Source organism: Theropithecus gelada, chromosome 4 (genome assembly GCF_003255815.1).
Source record: "Theropithecus gelada isolate Dixy chromosome 4, Tgel_1.0, whole genome shotgun sequence".
Taxonomy (NCBI): Eukaryota; Metazoa; Chordata; class Mammalia; order Primates; family Cercopithecidae; genus Theropithecus; species Theropithecus gelada.
Window position 1 is genome coordinate 106,807,867 of NC_037671.1, and position 22,231 is coordinate 106,830,097.

General features: G+C 43.6%; 1 protein-coding gene across 1 annotated transcript in view; it reads left to right on the forward strand.

Moving 5' to 3' along the window:
* Nucleotides 1-21,746, forward strand: part of SOBP (sine oculis binding protein homolog) — a 172,803-nt gene extending 151,057 nt beyond the window's left edge. Inside the window, exon 7 of the mRNA XM_025383025.1 lies at nucleotides 19,787-21,746. The gene's annotated coding sequence lies outside the window, so the exon portion shown is untranslated. The remainder of the gene's footprint in view (nucleotides 1-19,786) is intronic.
* Nucleotides 21,747-22,231: the final 485 nt, after the last annotated feature.

A 22,231-nucleotide genomic window follows, 5' to 3' on the forward strand; every position in this document is an offset into this window, starting at 1 on the left:
TATTTAATTTATTATTTTTTGAGACAGAGTCTTGCTCTGTTGCCCAGGCTGGAGTGCAGTGGTGTGATCTGGGCTCACTGCAACCTTTGCCTCCTGGGTTGAAGCAATTCTCCTGCCTCAGCCTCCTGAGTAGCTGGTATTACAGGCATGTGCCACCATGCCCAGCTGATTTTTTGTATTTTTGGTAGAGATGGGGTTTCACTATGTTAGCTAGGCTGGTCTCAAACTCCTGACCTCAAGTGATCTGCCCACCTTGGTCTCCCAAAGTGCTGGGATTACAGGCGTGAGCTGCCGCACTCGGTCTGTAGTACTGTTTTAAAAAATCATTTAAAATAGATCAAAAGCAGACCAAAGTATCTAGAAATTAGCAACCCAGGCAGCTACAGTTGTCTTCAAGGAAGTCTTATTTGCTAGTTCTTTTTAAATTACAGGGTTTTTTCCCCATTTGGAAATTATTCTTTTCCTGGTTACCTGCCTTTATGCATTCTTGTGTGTTGATATGATTACAAATTATTTCAGTGGGCAGCTATTTTCCCCAGATGCAGAACTAATTAAGTTTAGTTGAAGATTTTAAAAGGTTGTAAACTTCCTTTAATCTTCAACTTTTGAGACTCCAAATGCCAGTTCTGTAGCTTCTGTAAGCTGGAAAAAATATCCCCCCAAATAATAAGGAAAACAATGTACAAACATTTTCCAAACTATTCTATCCACAAAGAATTCCATTTATAAATGGAATACTCCCTTCTTTGTCTTTGCCTAGGAGCTTGGGGGATAGCTGTTTGTATTTGTACATTTTCTAAATTTCTACAGTTTACACTTGTTTATGGTACATTGGGGAGTTCAGAGTAACCATTTGCAAATGTTTGAAGATATTCAAAAGAAAATATTCCCCCTCCTCAGTTTTCCAGGGAAATGACATAGACTCTTTAAGTAAAATAATCAATGGAAAAAATGTGTACGAGGAGTAACCCTTTCATCATCACTTTTTCCATTCTCAAGGAGCAACAGGTCCATACAGCTTTCCACCTTTGTGGCTCCCAAATTTCTAAGTTTCAAAAACCAGAAAGAAAATATGAGACCCTTTTTCCTAGTCCCAATTTCCTGATACTACTGCAGGCTCAGCAGGGGGGACTTGACTTCTTATTTTCTCAGGGAAAGCTGGAGGAGGCACCTGTAGTTTGGCTTTTCGAGTTTAGTTATTAGTCTGGTCATGGAGCGACAGTCCTAAAACAACTGTTCCAAGGCAAGGAGTTCGCTTCATTGGGGAAGCCAAAAGGGTGGAGGTCACAAGTAACTTTTTTGCCAATTTAGTTTCTCAAACTGAGAAGTTCAAGAGAGGAGGCTATCTGGGAAGATGTTGGGAAGTCAGTCCATACATTCAAAACAATACTATAGGTGCCTACTTTTAAAACAAGGAAAAGAAGGAAAACTGAGAGTGACAAGAGGAAATCAGTATGAATGGGATGTGCTCAGATTCTGTGTCAGACTTGCACTATCTAATGGTCCAGCACTTGACTATTGGGAATGTTAATTGGTGACAATCCCTAAGTTAAGGAAGGGTTAGCTTGTCTGTTAGGATGCAGTTGGCACATATAGTTCTAGGTAGAGGTACTTCAAAGAGCCAGAAAGAAGACACCAGGTCTGTGCCATGGACACATGTGAGTGGGGAGGACCCAGGAGTGTGCTTCCTGTGATCATTTCAGACTTGTAGAGGAAAGTTTTCTGAAATAAATGGTGTCAAGATTGGCCTTAGACATGTCCCATTCAATGCTGCTGGGACCATGTTAACCCTTATAACCAGGGACTTGGAGGGAAAGTTTTAATGTACAGGCATCCAACTTTTAGATACGATGTCAATCAGATTATGATGGAATATGAGATGTCATCTGTGACTGGATATTTATTACTTTCAGACATACCCATAAACCTTCCATCTTCAGCAGGATTGGGACTAGAGTGAAGCAAAGGAAGTGCTTAGGGCAGAGACTTTGAGGAGGCACCCACTCAGGATCATGCTAGTGCAGCAATGGTCCTGGCTCTATCTCCAGATCCATATGGCAGTTCCCTAAAGCTGGTCTCCTGGCCTCCTGGACTCGTCCATGAATGGCCTTCAGCAACTCTCCTTGAAATTTCATGGAAAGTTTTATGTGCCTATGCACAGAGGCATTTTCATGGAAGAAGAGGTCCATAGATTTTGGCTCCAGAAAAAGTATGCTCTATATCTCTGAAGGATTATCTTACCTTATTATGGAGCAATATCTGAGTTGAAATATTTCTTGTTTCTCTGAGGAAGCCGAATTAATGGAAAGTTTCTCTTAAAACTTAGAATACATTGTTTGGCAATTTCTGCTGTGGACCTCATATTGCAGAATCAAAGTTGGAGCTACATCATGTAGCACTTGCCTCAATAAGATTGCCTTAGTGACACAATGCAAGGGGTTATAGACCTTTCTTCAAGTTACCATTTCCCACAAGGACCTGTGATGAAAGAAGAAAAGAGAAGCAAGAAAAGAAATAAGTTATATACTTCCCCAGCACTTGGACTTTCAAAATTTATATGTTATAGGGAGACACCGTTCTTCTGTGGAAAGATCTTCTACCCTGCCACTGAGGCCAAGAAAGCAGAATGGCCAGAGTCAGAGAGGTGGACAGGTCGGTGAACACCAGGGCATTGATGTGGCAGTGTCTGGGAGTGCTGCCCATGCTCCCTAGCTCCCCAGTTTGCCTCTTTACATGGAGAGACCGCACTTGGAAAGAGAGATGCGTTCGGCCAGCTATTAACCAGCTGTTGCCCAGGAGGGCACTGGAAATCAGCTCCCTGACTGGTTTCCAATAAGTCACTCCCTCACCGGCCTAAGCTGCTGCCTGTGCACCATGTTCAATCATTTACACCTACCTTCATGCAGACAAGTGCTGCAGAGGGGCGGAGATGTCTGAGGACCAAAATACACTGCACCGTGGAACACTTACCTCATGTTGTGGAACACTTACCCCCACCCGAACGCCCCGCCTTTTCCAGACTTTCCTGTCTAAGATATCGTGCCAAAGGGACGGGGGTGGCCATGCTGTTTTCTTTCACCATGTCCTGCACAACTTATTTTGTATCCCTCAGTCGTTTTAAGTACGTAGCACTTTCTATGTGGATGGATGTTAAGTCAATGCATTCTGCATGTGTAACTTTTTCTTAGTGCCTCAAAGGGCATAAACGAAATTCATTCAGAGAAAGAAATAAATTAGCTTTAGAAAATAAACAGTTTAGCACTGGCATCGTTTAATAGGGTCCCATTCTCAAGGAAATGGGGTAAATGCCGTTTCAGACACCAGCTCCAAATACTAACTGCAGAGAGCTCTTCTCCAGATTTGTGGATTTCCACAGCACAGAAAAAAAAAATAGGGTGGGGTCAGGATTGGGAACATGAGACCATCAACAAGGAGGGGAAGTACACACACATGCGCGAAACTTATTTCAAGGGTCATCGAAAAGATTCTAGTGAAAATGACCGGAGCAAAAGCAAATGACAATAACAAAAACTTGGAATTATTCTCTAATGCTTTAAAATAGTCCCGAGTGTACTACATAGTTTTAAATTGGAAAACAGTCAAGTTACCTAACTCTGCCACTCCTTGGACTGAATTATGATCATAAGCAAAAAATGCTTGTGCAATTGTACTATGTTGCCCAGATGTACAGCCCTGAGTAGAGAGATGGGGGCAGAGCAGACCTGGCTTTCCAGGTAGCCAAGGGGTCAGGGCTTGGGCACATCAAAGCTTCCAGTGTTCCCAGCCTCACTCCCATCCAGATATTTGGCTGCACCAGCACTAGTTGTCTCATCATTTTCCCCTCTGAACCTCTGGTTTGTTGTCTGTCTTTGGTATAGTAAGCTGTGTTTTGTTTTGGGTAGAAAGGGAAGTAAGAATGCGACTGATAGTATTTAAAGAACAAAAGGGAGAAATGTTTCATGGATTCATTTGATATGGAACATTGACTTAACATCCCTCCCCCCCCCCAAAAAAAATACAACTAAAAAGTAGATCTTTCCCTCATTTGCATGCCTTATTTCCCCAGTCGTGTTTTTGGTATTGAAAATGAATGGTATTCCCATACAACATGTGTCTCAATTTGTAATGATATCCTCCTTGCAGCTGGCTTAGTTCTGCAAGTGTTTCTAAAATGTTACTGTCTTAAATTTGAACCAACCTACAATAACAAATTATCTAGAAGCAAAGTGGCTAAACGGCATTTGGTGAGAGAAGGGGAAACCCTATATTTCATCCTTCAACTCTTGTTTTAGAAATTCAGACTGTAACATGATCTTTTTTAAAGAAATCTACACATGCACACTTTAAAAATTGTGCAGATTGGGTGTTGTGGGAGCAAGAATGATCAGGTTTAAGTTTCTCTGCAAAGCTCTGCATCCCATCAACAAGCCCTTTTGATATTTTAAACCCATATTTAGAGTAATTTCAAGATATTTGGAGCACATGTGGTTAAATGTAAAACTTTGTCATTATAATGTGTTAGATGCTTATAGTTTAAATATTTATAAGCTTTTTTTTTTTTTTTTTTTTTTTTTTTGAGACGGAGTTTCACTCTGTTGCCAGGCTGGAGTGCAGTGGCGTGATCTCGGCTCACTGCAACCTCTGCCTCCTGGGTTCAAGCGATTCTCCTGCCTCAGCCTCCCAAGTAACTGGGACAACAGGCATGCGCCACCACGTCCAGCTAATTTTTTTGTATTTTTAGTAGAGGTGGTTTTTCACCATGTTGGCCAGGATGGTCTCCATCTCCTGACCTCATGATCTGCCCGTCTAGGCCTCCCAAAGTGCTGGGATTACAGGTATAAGCCACCATGCCCGGCCTTTATAAGCAATTTTTAAGTACTTTACCCAAAAGCTTTCTCCCACTAGAATACTATAATTGAGTGGTATCTGAGCATCATTATAGAAGATACAAGATGAAGTTGCTGCAGCATGCATTCACATTCTTCTTGCTTTTCTGGTTTTAATTCAAATGTCATTTTTAGTAGAATCAGCTTATTTTATTATTTTTAAATTGCATTACAAAGTCATAAACAAGATTGGTTGTCTGTGATTTAAAACAAAGAAATTCCCCAGCACTCAAAAGTTAAAGTGTTCTAACTTGAACTGTATTGAGTCCCATGCATGAGCGTGGTGGTTCACTCCTGTAATCCCAGCACTTTGAGAGGCCAACGCGGGTGGATCAAACTTAGGTCAGGAGTTCAAGACCAGCCTGGCCAACATGGGGAAACCCTGTCTTTACTAAAAATACAAAAAATTAGCTGGACATGATGGGTGTAGCTGTAGTCCCAGCTACTCGGGAGGCTGAGGCATGAGAACGGCTTGAACCTGGGAGGCAGAGGTTGTAGTGAGCCGAATTTGTGCCACTGCACTCCAGCCTGGGCGACACAGTGAGACTCCATCTCAAAACAAAAAACAAACAAAAAACTTCCCATTACAGCGTTGGATCTCATGTCCACATGAACTTAAAGTGTCATATTGTTCCTCTGAAATGTCTTAGGGACAATTTATTGGTGGTTGGATCGAATTCTTTACTATTTACCTTCAGCCATCTTGGAAGTTAAGACATAGGATCCTGTCTTTATCATAGGTAGCCTGTTTGTGCACTTAATATGAAAAAGAGGAGGGGGAAACCCTTTTTCCAAACACAGAATCCATTTAAGCTTTGGAGGTTATAAATTTCAAAGTGATCACAGGCCCCTGGGGCTCACACTCTTTTATGGCTGGCAAAATACAACTTTCTGGTAAGAACGGGGAAAAGAAGGCTTTAAAAGGCTCATAAACTTGCTTGGACATCTAATAGCTCTTACCAAACAGCATTCTCATGAGTTAAGTGTAAATGAGTCAGAAACATATAGATCAAATTTCTTTTAAAATACACATGGGTTTAAAAATTAAGGCCAAAGTGCTTGGCAAAGTAAGTTTTGGTTTTATCCAAACCCAAATGTTGAAAAAATAGTTCTAAGATTTGCCAAACCAAAAATACATGCAGGTCTCTTCAGTCCTCCCATTAAATAAGATGGCATCATAAACATGGGACTTAGTGGCTATTTTCACGATCCCCCAAGGTTTAGGCAACATGAACCTTAAATATTGATGGAAAGACTATGAAAAATTTTTGGTGGAAAAACATTATAACCTTGCAAATGAAGATGAGGGCCACTGGTTTAGGGTTCTAATCCTGATTTTGACAGCTTGTCTGGTCAGGTGATCAACTTGTCCTTTGTCTTAGCTCTGGGTGTGTGTGTGTGGCCTATGCCTAGCAATAATAACTTTTAAAATCCTATTTTGGATTTTATAAATCCTAAATTTATACTTAATTCATATATTACAATCTGCGAAACTTAATAACTCCTCATCATATCCAAACAGAGGAAAGCAGTCCCCTTTTGCTGAGTCATAGTTCAGAGATAGTCTTCATTTATTTCCCTAGAGAGTAAAACATAGCCATTTTGCACTAACAGTAGCTATTGCTGACTTTGCTCAGGTCTGTGTTATTAAAAGGAGAGAGAGAGAGGGAAAGAGAGAAAAGAAAAAAAGTGGGGGAGGATGCGTGGCAGGAGTCTTTGACTTGATTTGAAGAACTAATAACCTACTGAGAGACCAAAAAAAAAAAAAAAAAAAGCGAAGGTCACTTTTACAAGCAACATGCAGAACCTGCAAACTGATGTGACACTGCAGACAGTAGACTTCAGCAAGAGCAGGGACAGGTCCAGTTCACTCATTGTTGTAACCAAGTGCCTGCACAGGGGTGGGAGGAATGAGCACACAAGTATTCAGTGATCATGTGAATGAAAGCGTCTCCGTAGAGGAACAGCTAATGAAGTTGCCTTGATGGAGTGCCTTCAGGTCGATGAATTCTGAATTCGGAACCTGAAGAGGGACGTGGGCTGGCGATCAGGGGTGGAGGAATGAGGGGTGAAGTAGCATGTTAAAGGGCACAGACACAGAAAAGAGCCAGCTGTGTTAGGGATGACCTTCCGGTTCACTTGGCTGGAACAAAGGACTTGACCACAGAGAGTGAGTAGCATGAGGCTGGAGGAGAGTGGGAAGGTGGTAGAATAGGAGGTTGGGGAATTTATACTCAATACATTGGGCAACGTCACTGTGGCCTCAAGCACAAGAATGACAAGATGAAATCTGTGTTTGAGGAAAATTACTTGAGCAGCTGTTCATAGTCTGAAAGACTGGCATTGCTAAAGCTGATGGTTGCATTCTGATGGCAGGCTAATTGCCAGCAGTTGATTCTAAACATTGCAGAACGTCATCGCTGGAGTGTGAGGGACATGTGCTGCCAGATCTATGGGTTAAGTTTGGAAAGCCATTGTCTCTGGACAGTGAGAAGAACTTTCTTTGTGCTGAGTGGGCCTAAGGAAATGTCACAGTGCCCGGTGGAAGGAAATCTCACAATCAGCAGACCATTCCAGGGTCTAAAGAAAGAGGATGCTGGCTGGGCTCCAGATGGCCATGGAAACAGAGGCCCCACCCTTCTGACCAACCAGCAGCTCTGAGCCTTAAGCCAGCAGGGAAGGGCAGATGTGGGCTGCTGTTTCATGCGTGCACAGAGGCAGGCCCTGGCTCTTGGAACAGTGGACTTCACGGATGCAGAATGTGGAGATTGCACAGCGATGCCTAGACTGTCTGTCCTTGGACCGAAGGGCAGTAGAAAGGCTCAGGAGGCTTGCTCTATATTCCTTAGACACCTCTGGAGATTTTCTCAGAATCAGAATCAGATCCTCCCATGGCCTGCGGCTGCTTTTAAGAAAGTTTGATAACCTTTTGGAGATATCTTCTTCTCTTTTTTGACTTTCCAGGCCGTAAACGTTCAGAAGCTTCCACATGTGGTGCCAGTGGGCTCCTGGTGGTGAAGGAAGGTGGCAGTGTGATTTAGTGGAAAAGAACATCTGCTCTGGAGTTGGGCCAGCTTGGGTTCATATCCCAGCAGAGACACTTACCAGGTGAGGGAGAAAGGGACTTCACCTCTCTGAGCCTCAGTCTCTATGTCATGAGTAATAAGATTGCTGTAAGAGGTGAGGAAATGTATAAAGGGTGGCTCATCACAGATGCCCTAAAATGGCAGTTGCCATCCTGTTAGAAAGGTTTCATTGCCTAAGGAAAGAGCTTGGGACTGGAGTGAGACCTGCCTGGGTTTGAAAACTGGCTGTGTCACTTACCAGCTGTGAGGACTTGGACAAGTTTTATAACCTCTCTGGGCCTGCATTTTCTCATTAAATAATTATAATAGCTAATATTTATTGAGCACTTTCTACATGTAGGCAGTGTTTTAAATGCTACATACCAACAATGCACGAGACTTAGCATTATTAAGCCCATTTTGCAGATGAAGAGACTGAGACATGGAGAGGTTAAGTATGCCACCCAGAGTCATGTGGCCAGTAAATAGGATTGCTGAGATATGACTGGCAGCCTGGTTCCAGAGTTTCCATGCAAAACCACTGTCCATGGCTTGTGTATAAAAAATGAAGATAATAACCCCTACTTCGTGCAGCTATCAGCTCCAGTGTAAATAACAAGTTAAAATGTCCGGGAGCTACCTGGCTCATAGTAGATGCTTATTACAAAAATTGTCATGGTAGCCCCTGCAGCCCAGAACTTCTTCCCTTGGATGTGTAATGGAAAATAATGAAACACTTCCACGTTGTCAACCTCAGAGGTTAGGGAAACCATTCCAGAAATTCTCATAAAATCTCTGGTTGCACTTTTACAAGTCAAGACTGCAACAAAGTGAGCGAGTGCCCAAGGTCACAGGGTGGCGCAGCCAGGATTAGAACCCGAGTCCTCATCTGCCTTTCCTCTCGGTGGGACATGGGATCCGACCGCAGCTGCTTCAGTTACATGCCTTGTGCCAAGCACCAGAGTCATATTTTTGCCACCCACGGCATGGCTTCCTCACATCAGGAAGCCAATTCCAGAGAGAAAATAGGTTGTGCCTGAACATCTAGGGTTGAGGGGTTAAAGGGTTGCAGAAAAGCAGTTATTAACCACACTCTCCATCATTTTTGCTGTTGGGGGAGAATCAGTATTCTAGCACTTACGTTTTGCAATGGCATCTCTACTAAGATGAAGCTTTCTCCCTCCCTCTCTCTGCTAATAGGCTGGTCGTAAAGAATGAATCCAGTGTGGGGAAGACTGCGTTCCCAGACCTCATCTAAATCCTAAAATCTGCTGTTGACCCCCAGGTCAAAGCTACTTGCCACATGAAGCTGCTTTTATCTCTGTATTCTTTCTCTTTCACCTAGAATGCCTCTGTTCATATAACGTAGAGAACTAACACACTTAATCTTAACACAGTAAACATCTGGGTTTTTTGTCACAGGCATAATTTTTGGAAGGCCGCAGTCTTGAGAGTCAGTGTGGTAGAAATCAGAACAGCACAAGGACCCTGGCCTTTCCACTGACCCCTTGAATGAGTCTGAGTCTCCGAATTCATCTAGGACTTAGCATCTCCCACTTTAACAGGGACACAGTGACACCTGCTTCTAACAGGGACGCAGTGACACCTGCTTCTGTAGTCACAGTGGGGAGAGGGGAGCAGAGCTATGGGCCAGGAGCTTGCTTAGTTCCATGAACTGACATCAGCTAGTTCGTGTGTTGGATGAGACTTGATGAAAATGTGCTTTTTTTTCTTACGAAATAACTTTTCAGAGTTCTTGTTTGCAAAGGCAGGGTGTTAGGCCATGTATGTTTCTAAGGCACCACACAGCTCTGACATTGTGACACTACCCCCCTCCACCCTACTGTCAGGGCAAAGAAGTGGGGAGATGGAACATAGACTAGGGGTCAGCACTCCCAGTGGGAGGGGGAGACTGGACTTTGGGGTTCTAGAAGCCGGACTTACATCCACCTTTTCCTATTTCTAGCAACCCTTCCTGGCAAAGTTCTTCATCTGTAAAATGGAGATAGTAATAAATATTTCAGTAGCATTGCTGTTTGCTTCCAAGTGAAATAAGTATGTAAAAATGCCTGGTGCTGTATTTGACATAAATTAGGTGTGCAATAAAATTTGACTCCTAGCCTGAGCCCAGTGGCTCATGCCTGTAATCTCAGGACTTTGGAAGACTGAGGTAGGAGGATCATGAGCCCAGGAGTTCAAGACACATCTCTACAAAAAATTTAAAAATTAGCTGGGCGTTGTGGTGCATGCCTGTAGAACCAGCTACTCAGGAGGCTGAGGCCTAGGAGTTTGAGGCTGCAGTGAGCTATGATCATGCAGCTGCCCTCCAGCCTGGGTGACAGACCAAGACCCTGCCCCGCCCCCGCTACCAAAAAAAAAAAAAAGTCGGGAGCCATGACTCACGCCTGTAATCCCAGCGCTTTGCAAGGCCTAGAGGCCAAGGCGGGAGGATCACTTGAGCCCAAGAATTTGAGACCAGTCTGGGCAACACAGGGAGACCCCATTTCTACAAAAAATTAGAAAAATTTAGCCAGACTTGGTGGTGCATGCTTGTGGTCCCAGCTACTTGGGAGGCTGAGATCGCTTGAGCCCAAGAGGTTGAGGCTGCAGTGAGCCATGATGGCACCACTGCACTCCAAGCTGGGTGACAGAGCAAGACCCTGTCTCAAAAAAAAAAAAAGAAAAAGAAAAAAAGAAAACTCCTTTCATTGAAGACGTAAACCACAATAGGAAGTACTTAGTTCTGAAAGCCAGGGCATAGGACCTAGGCTCCTGTTCAAAATTTCCTGCAGAACATTAGCTCTATCATGTAATTCTTCTTTATTCTATTTTTCTTTTTTGGAAGTGAACAGAGCCATCTGCTATAGTGTGTTTGTTAAAAAAAGAAAGAAAAAAGAAAAGTACACTGTTAGTCATGAATCCCTCCATGGTTTTGGAAGAGGGCCTGCCAGAGACCGGGTCATTTGGTTTGCTTAAACTTGCAGGTTCCAAAAGAACTTAAAGAGAATCCATTGTCCAGGGTGAAGATAAGGACTCACTTAAGTGAATGAACAAGAGGGGGCTCCGTAGTTCTAGGTTTTTTGCCCCTCAGAAACTTTTAGAGGTCAGCAAAAAATAGCAATGACCACTTGTAAGAAAAAACAGACCGCTGTCTCCTAACCCATAGAACCAGCAAAGGAAAACAACATTTTCATTTGTAAAACAAAGACTTAAAGATAGAGTTATCCCAGCAGGGAGTCTTATATGGTTGTAATTTTTACTGATTAACGAGTAAAATAAGGGATATAGCTAAAGGAAAAAGTTATTTAAAAATTAAAGAAAACAAGGCCTTATAATTGGTTAATTTTAATTTTAATTTTAGTACTCAGGAACCTTAGCTTCACAGAGCCATAGGGTGAGTAGCATCACGGTGATGAAGCTGAAATTCAGACCAGAGCCTAACACTGAGCTAAGATGAAACTCACCCTTGGCTCCCATACCCTCTCCTTACCACAAGCTATAGACTCGAAAGGAGAAGGAATGTTTTTCAGTTGCAGGCATATCTCACTTTATCATGCTTCACTTTATTGTGCTTCACAAATATTGCCTTTGTACAGATAGAAGGTTTGTGGCAACCCTGTCAAGTCTATGAATGCCATTTTTCCAATAGCATGTTCTCACTTTATGTCTCGGTGTCACATTTTGGTAATTCTCACAATGTTTCAAACATTTTCATCATCATATCTGCTATGGTGATTTGTGACCAGTTATCTTTGATGTTACTATTGTCATTGTTTTGAGACACCATGAACTGTACCCATGTAAGAGGTGAACTTAGTCAATAAACATTGGGTATGTTCTGACAGCTCCACCAACTGGCTGTTCCCCCATCTTTCTCCTTCTCCTTGGGCCTCCCTATTTCCTGAGATACAAGATTGAAACTAGTCCAGTTAAGAACCCTATAATGGCCTCTAAATGTTTAAGTGAAAGGAGGAGACACATGTCTCTCATTTTGAATCAAAAGCGAGAAATGATTAAACTTAGTGAGGAAGGCATATTGAAAGCCAAGACAGGCCAAAAGCTAGGCTTCTTGTGCCAATCAAGTTGTGAATGCAAAGGAAAAAGTCCTTGAAGGAAACTGAAATTGGTACTCCATGGCTAGGCACAACGGCTCGAACCTGTAATAATCCCAGCACTTTGGGAGGCTGAGGCTAATGCATCGCTTGAGCCCAGGAGTTCAAGATCAGCCTGGGAAACATGGCAAATCCCTGTCTCTACAAAAAATATGAAAAATTAGCTGAGTGTGATGGTGCACACCTGTAGTCCCAATTGCTCAGGAGGCTGAGGTGGGAGGAACACCTGAGCCCAGGAAGTTGAGGCTGCAGTGAGCTGTGATCATGCCACTGCACTCCAGCCTGAGTGAGTGAGATATTGTCTCTAAATAATAAATAAAAGTGCTACTCCAGTGAACACACAAATGATAAGAAAGCAAAACAGCCTTATTGCTGATATAGAGAAAATTTGAGTGGTCTAGATGGAAGATCAAACTGACCACAATATTTCCTTAATCCAAAACTTAATCCAGAGCAAGGCCCTAACTCTCTTCATCACTGAAGGCTGAGAGAGGGGAGGAAGCTGCAGAAAAAGATTTTGAAGCTAGCAGAAGTTGGTTCATGAACTTTAAAGAAAGAAGCTGCCTCCATAACATCAAAATGCAAGGAGAAGCAGCAAGTGCTGACGTAGAAGCTGTGGCAAACTACTCAGAAGATCTAGCTAAGATCATTGATGAAGGTGACTACACTAGACAACAGATTTTCAATATAGATAAAACAGCTTTATATTGAAAGAAGATGCCAACTAGGACTTTCGTAGATAGAGAGGAGTCAATGCCTGACTTTGAAGCTTCAAAGGACAGGCTGACTCTCTTGGTAGGGGCTAATGCTGCCGGTGATCTTAAGTGGAAGCCAATGTTCACTTACCGTTCTGAAAATCCTAGGGCCTTTAAGAATTATGCTGAATCTACTCTGCTTGAGCTCTCTCAGTGGAACAACGAAGCCTGGGTGACAGCACATCTGTTGATACCATGGTTTACTGAACATTTTAAACCCACTGTTGAGACCCACTGCTCAGGAAAAAATAATCCTTTCAAAACATTACTGCTTATTGACAATATACTTGGTCATCCAAGAGCTCTGATGGAGCGGTACAAAGAAATTAATTGTTTTCATGCCTGCTAACACAACATTCATTCTGCAGCCCATGGATCAAGGAGGAATTTTGACTTCCAAGTGTTATCATTTAAGAGATATACTTCATAAGGCCCTAGCTGCCATTGATAGTGATGCCTCTAACAGATTTGGGCAAAGTACATTGAAAATCTTCTGGAAAGGATTCACTATTCTAGATGCCATTAAGAACATTTGTGATTCATAAAGAGGGGGTCAAAATATCAACATTAACAGGAGTTGGGAAGGAGTTGATTCCAACACTCATGGATGACTTTGAAGGTTCAAGATTTCAGTGGAGGAAGTAACTGCAGATATGATGGAAATAGCAAGAGAATTACAAGGGGAACCTAAATATGTGGCTGAATTGCTGCAATCTCATGATCAAACTTGAACAGATGAGGAGTTGCTTCTTATGAATGAACAAAGAAATTGGTTTCTAGAGATAGAATCTGCTCCTGGTAAAGATGCTGTGAACAATGTTAAATTACAACAAAGGATTTAGAATATTCCATAAACTTAGTTGATAAAACAGCAACAGGGATTGACTACAGTTTTGAAAGAGTTCTATTGTGGGTAAAATGTTATCAAAGAGCATAGCATGACACAGAGAAATCCTTTGTGAAAGGAAGAATCAACCAATGTGGCAAACTTTAATGTTGTCTTATTTTAAGAAGTTGCCACAGCCACCCTAGCCTTTGGCAATCACCACCCTGATTAGTCAGCAACCATCAGTATCAAGGCAAGACTCTCCAACACCACAAAGGTTATGGTTCGCTGAAGGCTTTAGATGATTGGGAGCATTTTTTTTTTTTTTTTTTTTACAAATAAAGTATTTTAAATTAAGAAATGTACATTGTTTTTTAGACATAATGCTACTGCACATTTAATAGACTACCGTACAGTATAACATAACTTTTATATGCACTGGGAAACCCCAAAAAATGCATGTGACTTGCTTTATTGCGATACTCACTTTATTGCAGTGGTTTAGAACCAAACCTGCAATATCTCCCGCCTTATGCCTGTATCTTCATCAGCTAATGAACTATAAGAAAAGAGATGCCATCCTCTTCAAAAATGAAAACAATTTGTATCCTGCAAAAGCCATTTAAAAACTCTTCATGAAGCAATGGTTGATGGAGGAGAGAAGGAATCATGTTTTGGCAAAAACCTTCCTTCCTGGGATGGGTTTGGTGTGGGGACCACTATCTGGCATCGCGCTCAGAGTTTATCAGCTGGTGCAGGCGGCTCTGTTCATTGACCGCAGGGCTCTACCCTTGTGAGTGTACCAGAATAGCTGCGGCTACCTGAGAGCAATCCAGTCCTCAGGGACTCGTTATTGTCCCAGATAAACAGCGTTGCCGCAGCCAGCACTAATGGCTGTATTTAACTGTGATAAGTGATGGGCAGACGTGCCCGAGTGAGTGGATCTCTGCTAGGTCCTGGGTAATTGGACGAAGGCAAGCTGGCTGGCAGCAGGCATTTCTTGCACATCACAGAATTGATGCCACAGGGTTTTAGACTCCTGGGGATAAATATGACAGACATGGGGAGCTTGCCTTCTAAATGAGGAAGACAGGACAGACCTACTGGATTTTGATTATGCTAATTACAAAAGTATTTGAGGAAGGAAATAATGCAAGTTTAGAAAATGGGTTAGATTAATACAGGCAGGCTTCCTGATAGAGGTGGAATCTGCCACCACAAAAGAGCTAGTTTGGAAATGTTGGGATGTAGAATAAGACAGACATTTTTCTTTGGACACACATTTACTTTTGGGAATGGTTGCCTGGAAGTTTTATGAAATGCTGCAAGTGTAAGTCTTAGGCTATAAAGGTCAAAGAAGTAAAGGTGAGAGTGGCCATATTTTGACAGTATCAACATTGAGAGAATGTATTTAGGCACAGTTTTGCTCTCTATAATTCTCTGGAAAATTTTGTGTTATAAAGGAAGATGAGTATCTAGATCACATTCTTGGCCATGCTTCCCTGATGAAACAGAAAAGTGACTCACCAGGTGGACAGAGAGTCTCTCAATGCATTTGGTGCGCAGTTACAATTCATGAAGAGAAATATTTCATTCCTCTGGCCAAAAGGGGCAAGCAGGCCTGGAATTCTGAAGATAGCTGGTCATACACGCCCGATGGAGACCATGCCTTGTGGTGCTAGCGTGTATGTATGGTACATCCATAGTACATGTATGATACATATATGGCATAAGAAATGGGCTTATTTGTACAATTGTGTGTGTCTGATGCTCCATGTAACAGGGGTGGATTATCCTGCCTTCAGACAAATGCCCAATTCAGAGGAAAACCCAAGTGTGAGGCACAAGTATGGCCACTTCCCCAGAATCCCCTGCTTTAAGGGGTATTCCACAAACCTCTGCCATAGGGGTGTGTGTGTGTGTGTGTGTGTGTGTGTGTGTGTGCTGAGAGAAGGAGACTCTTTCTGAAATTTTGGAGTTCAGGGTCCGAAGTTCATGGGCTTCCTTATATACTGGTAACAGATTAAAATCCAGTTTTTCAAGTTTATAATTCTACATATTTGATACTGGCTTTTGTTGAAAGATTCCACAATCTCAGCATGTGAGAAATGGAAGACTTAATACTAAAGCTCACCCAGGCCCCCACTGCACAGAGGAAGAAGAATCGAGGCTCTGGGTGAGGGTGGCTGAGGAACATGGAGGAGGAATTGAGGCTCTGAGGGAGGGTGGTTGAGGAACATGGAGGAGGAATCAGGGCTCTGAGGGAGGGTGGCTGAGGAACACAGTAGAAGAATAAAGGCTCTAGGGGAGGGTGGCTGAGGAACATGGAGGAGGAATCAAGGCTCTGAGGGAGGGTGGCTGAAGACCGTGGAGAAGGAATCAGGGCTCTGAGGGAGGGTGGCTGAGGAACATAGTAGAAGAATCAAGGCTCTGAGGGAGGGTGGGTGAGGAACATAGAAGAATCGAGGCTCTGGGGGAGGGTGACTAAGGAACTTGGAGGAGGAATCGAGGCTCTGAGGGAGGGTGGCTGAGGAACATAGAAGAATCAAGGCTCTGGGGGAGGTTGCCTGAGGAACATGGATGAGAAATCGAGGCTCTGAGGGAGGGTGGCTGAGGAACATAGAAGAATCAAGGCACTGGGGGAGGGGGGCTGAGGAACATGGTAGAAGAATCGAGGCTCTGGGGGAGGGTGACTAAGGAACATGGAGGAGAAATCAAGGCTCTGAGGGAGGGTGGCTGAGGAACATGGAGGAGGAATGGAGGCTCTGAAGGAGGGTGGCTGAGGAACATGGAGAAGGAATCAGGGCTCTGAGGGAGGGTGGCTGAGGAACAGGTCCGAGGTCACACAGCCAGTCAGAGGCATTTGGACTCTAACTTGGGTCTCTGTTTCACTTACTGTAGAAATTTCCCCTTTGCACAGATGAAGACATTTAGACATGGAGGACCGTTTTTTGGTAAGATCTTCTGCTTGACAAGGGCAAAATCGAACCAGCTCCAGACTCTGGAACTTCCTGCCATGATCACTTTCTAAAAATCCCAAGCTTGTTTCCTCCCCACTCTGTTAGATTTCATACCATGCATACCAATACATATCAGAAAAGTGAAGCCCAGCTTGGCTCTTCGTTTTCGTCGATTCAAGAGTCTTTTCCTGTGTCACCAACAAGGGGGCTGCCCTGAACCAGCCAGAGCCAGAAGGACAAATGAGGATGCCTTCAATACTACCCCCTCCTCAAATGTTATCAGCAGAGAGGGACTTGTACTGCCACCATCTGGCCTTTGTAGGTGTCCCAGACACGGCAAGTATGTGGTGAGAGGGAAGGAAACAGCACAAATTGTCTACTTTACCATTCTCTTAAAATAAGCTTCATGTGAGCAAGCTTTTCAGAGCAGCAGGACTAGGGCTGCGAAAAATAGAGTGTAGTGCAGCTGCACCCTTTAGAACTTTGGGGGAAAACACATATTATTTACCAGACAATAATAGATACCAGAGAATAATAATGATTATTATAGTGTTTGGGATGGCAAATGCTGTAGTTAAGGTTCCAGAATGGCTCTTATTATAAATCTCGTTTTCCCGAGTCTCTTGTGAAAGCCTGGAAATTTTCTTTAAGTAGGCTGATGCTGTCCATGTTTGGTCTTTGTCCAAAGGTGATTTAAATATAAAGAAACTTACTGGAGAAATATTCCTTTTTTAAAATAGTGGATGCATTAAAGAAAAAAACTACATTATTAAAAAAAGCAGTTGCAGCATTCTTAAGTAAGCAATTCAAAATGGTGGTGTTTCCCAGTTACTGGAGGAAAATGTTAAACACTCTCCCTTCTCCCTTTTAAAGAAAGAATTTGGAGGCCCCCTCTAACTACAAGATTCAGTCACTCTTGGTTCCAGGCCCAGAGGTGGGGATGGCTTCCCTCCCTCCACAGCAACTTCCAGGCTGTGCTTGCTAAATGCAAAAGAACTGTCCCCAGAAGAAGTGACCCCGGTGTCTTTGGATCCACTTGTCATCTCTGCAGCTCCTCAGTTTTTTGTGGCCTCACATTTGATGGTGGATCTTGGTGCTTTTGTTTTTGTATCCCTTCTCTCCATTGTCACTTATTTGAAAGAAAGAAAGAGAGAGAGACAGAGAGAAAGAAAGACAGTCAAATGTGAACTCTTTATTCAGAGATAAATATCCACATTTCCAAATCTGACCGTGCCAAATGAAAAGGTTTCCATGGCCTTGTAATTCCACCCCCATTACATATTTGTGGTGTTTTGCATTTTCACTTTGGTTATTTAATATACATATTAAGTACACACAGATCTGGTGATTTAATGTGATTGGGGGAACTCAGGCATTTCCTGTCGTGCACAGTGAAACTTTCAAACCTTGTTTTTGGCTGCTGCTGATTATTGTTGCCATTAACACCAGGATTTGGATAGCAGAGTTCAAAGCACAAGCTTCCACTTAGTCCTCCCAATGGGCATTTGACCTCCTCTTGCTCTTGCTAAATTCATGTTGCAAACACTCCAAGCAAGCTTCCAGGTCGCTTTGTGGCTCCATTTCTTCACTATAAAATGAGGAAATGGTACTGTATTATCTCTGGGGTCCCTTCAAGTCCTACATTCTATCACCTCTCTGGAGTTATTTGTTCGTTGTTCTAAGAATAATCTCAACAGTTGTAAAGACGTTTACAAGTCCTCTGTCACCACCTCACCTTAGCCAAATTTTACCCATTCACATTTCTGACGGCCTCATTTATTGGCAGGAAGAAAAGGTGCTGTTTTGGGGCATGGCAGAAGAGAGCCGCCTGACCCACTCACGTGATCAAAGTGTGTCGCGCGCCCACAGCGGGCCAGACTCTGAGCTAGGAGTTGGGTGTAGAGACACGAGCAAAACAGACAAGCCCCTGACCTCTGGGGCTTTACCGTGCAGTTGGCAGACTTCTAAGTGGCTGCTCCCGGGAATGACTGAGTGGCCTCAGGAAGCTGTATTTCAAACCAAGCGACTGGCAGCAAATGAAAGAAGCCTGCAGGGATAAAGAGGCAGAGCCTCATGTCTTGGTGAATGTTGGGATGAGCCTTCCCCAGAAACTAACTTTCCTGGTGGAAAATCCTGTTCAGAGCCTCTGCCCTGGGACCCCAAGGCTCTTGGTTGGTTTATTTTCTTCCAGTCCAGTGCTACTGTTTGTTTTGGACGTGAAGACATGTGAATGGCTCACCTTTTACAGGCAAGACCCACACACGGAGAAAAGCAGGCATTTCTTCCAGCTTAGTTGCCTTTGTGGGAAACTTCTGAAGATAGGTATATGTGTCCATGGTAATTTTCCACTTGCCAAAAAGTGAATCTGTTGGCCCTCTTTTCAGCAAATACCAGAGCTGAGACATAGGGTTACAGGAGTGAGGTCTGGAGCTCCAGGGTCCCCCGTGACCTTACCTGGCTTTGGAGTGACCTTGGGTGACTCAAAAGACCTCCTGCTGGGGCTGGGCACAGTGGTTCACGCCTGTAATCCCAGCACTTTGGGAGCCCAAGGTGGGTGGATCACTTGAGGCTGGGAGTTCAAGACGAGGCCTGGCCAACATGGTGAAATCCTGTTCTCTACTAAAAATACAAAAATTAGCTGGACATGGTGGTGCACACCTGTAATCCCAGCTACTTGGGAGGCTGAGGCAGGAGAATCCCTTGAAACTGGGAGGCAGAGATTGCAGTGAGCCAGTTGTGCCACTGCACTCCAGCTTGGGCGACAGAGCGAGACCCTGTCTCAAAAAAAAAAAAAAAAAAAAGAAAGAAAGAAAAGTAAAGACAAAAAAAGCCTCCTGCTGGTTAAGCATGCAGTCATGTGGAGGGGGAAGGGTTGCTGGGTTGCAAAGGATGCTGTGGTCTTTGGATGAGGGCGTGGTACACCCTGCTCATTATGGTATTCCAAAAAGCGACTTGAGTTTCATTTCCTCACACAAAGCTGGCAGGGCTGACCTGAGCAGACCGTGAATGAAACTCCTGTTGAAATCACGCTGTGCTGCAGCGGTTCTGGGGCTCATCCTAGGTCTGCCCTGGCGGCTGGAGAGTGCGGTGCTGTCTGACTCATGCCTGGGTTCTCCCCAGCTGGGTGGAGGGAGGGGGATCGGTCCAGTGGATTCTGACAGCCCCTTCTGCTCTTCTTCCAGGAATGCTCACTCACAGGGTACGCTCATGGAGAGAGGGCGCAGAGCAAACCATGTCACGCCATCCAATGACACCAGCTGGTCAGCTCACCACCCCCTCTGGCTAAAACTCAAGCAAATAAAGCCGCTTCCTGTCATTAAGCATCTCAGAGGAAGCAGCCCTCCCTCGATGGCCTCTAGCCCAGAGAAGCCCGCGCGTCTTGGACCCACCAAGCAGGCCCAGCCTTCCTGCTGCCACCATCTCTGCTTCTCCCCAGAGGAACTTAGGGATTTCACCCCTGGCTTTTAAAAAAAATGAAATACCAACAAGCCACAAGGACCAATGTAGGTATTCTCCCCGCCCCGTCTTCAAGGCTCAGCGGCTGAGGCTGGAAGATGATATGGATTGGAACACAAAAAATCTTTTTTTAATCTTTTTAAAAACTGCTGTGGTTTTGCTGCTACACTAAGAATTGTGATTTGCATTGTATGGTTTTGGACCTATACTGTTCACGTTTTGATGGCGGAGAGGGGTGGTCCTGGAGGCCCAACGCTTCAGAGTCATCTCTGTCCTGCCCGGGATGCACTTTTAAATGAAGAGTTAGAATATTTTATTGGCTAATATACTTTTCTTGTTATTTTTACAAAGGCCACCTTTATCCTTTTTGATGCCATATTTTCAGTGTTACACTTTTATGGCTTTTAATTTTCGATTTGACAGATGTAAGAAGCAGCATGAATAGTTTATACTGTGGTTTTTCAGAGACTGAATGCCAAGAGAACTCGGTAAATGTTTATTCTTCTCAGCTTTCTCTTTAAATTCCCCTAAATAGCGCCCCATTTGGGAACAGAGCAAGAGTGTTGAACTGAAGACCAAAATGCCCTCAAGGTGTAAAATAATCCGAGGGGGAATATTTGCTGGGCGTCAGGAAAGACTCGGATGAAATTTCAACCCTGATGGTTTTCGGTGATCCAGGAAGTCAGTGAGACAATCTCTCTATACGCAGAGCCCTTTCATGATAATTAGAATGGTATGGACAAACCAATGAAAACAAGAGGGAAAGTGAGAAAGATCACCCATGATTCTGTTTCACTGTTTGCTTTCTCCTGTCATGGTTAAGAGAAATGTGCAATTCAATCCTCAATCAGTGGGTGGAGGATAACAGGGTAGATTCACTTGTGTGCACTTGTACAGTTGTAGCTGCGAGTCCAGAAGTCCTCTAGAGCATGTGTACTGGCACTGAGTTGGTGAGACAGTTGTGGAGTATCCCATTCTGATGAGTACAGAAAAAAAAAAAAAAGAAAAAAAAAGAAAAGAAGAGAAAAAATTAAGAAAAAAATCAAAAAAGGAAGAAAACTAAAAAAAAAAAAAAAAATCAAATCACCTTGTGATTCAGTGTATCTGTTTACTAACTCAAATAAAGCAGTTGTTCCCTCTGGAAGGGTCCAGGTTCCCCTGCCCCACAAGGCCGTGGAGCCTCAACAGGAGGGGTGGCGAGTCGCGGGTGGGCAGGGCCAGGACGGTGTGGCACCAGCCTTGAAGCGCCACGGCCCGAGGATGCGGTGTACATACTGTATTTCTAGATTCTCCTTTGTACAGAGTCACTTCACAAGTCAAGCTACTGTTTTACAGGTGCTCCTTATTTATTAGAGCTGTGAGAGCTTGGGGGACACACCTGGCGAGCAAGCTCGCTTTTTAAAAATGAAATTTGGGGGCAGGGGAAGGGGAGGTGGGAGGGAGGGGAAGCTCGCAAGCCTGGGGAGAGATTTATAAAAGTAAACAAAAGAAAAACTTCCAGCAACAAATTAAAAAATAATAACAAATAAACCCCAGCACCAAACCCACCCAGGCAGGAAGAAGCCGCCCCTCCTCTGGGGCCGTATTTTTCTGCTGGGTCACAACATTCTCCTCTCCCTGACTGGTGTCAGATTCATCAAACAAAAAATAAATCTCGAAGGAAAAAAACGCACTTACATGTGCTTATTTGGCTTTTCTCATTATTATGACTACTGTTGTTATTTTATTTTATTTTATTTTATTTTTGTTACAGAGGTGTTCATTTTTCTCCCCCTGGGAAACATTTTAAAAAATAGAACTAAGGAGTTTTAAAAGATGGTAAGCTACAGGGATAGCACTGTCTGTTCCTGACCTGCTAGACCACGCTTGTCTGCAGACAAGAGCCCACTCCATCCGTTCCACGGCCTGCTTCCCAACCATGCCCATCACTGACGGCACACAGTGTGTGGGAAGTGAGTGCTTAGGCCTGTAGACCCAGGTGTGGTGTCCCTTCCAAGTGTTTTTCAAGTCCTGATCTTTTTTGGCTCCAAGAGTTCAGGCCTAAGGTTCAAGAAGCACCATCAAATGGAGGCAAACATGCTCCACGGGTTCCACTCACATTCACACACCATCTCATCCCACTGACTAGAGACTTTTATTTCAGCCTTATGTGAATGGGGTGGGTCCGTTTG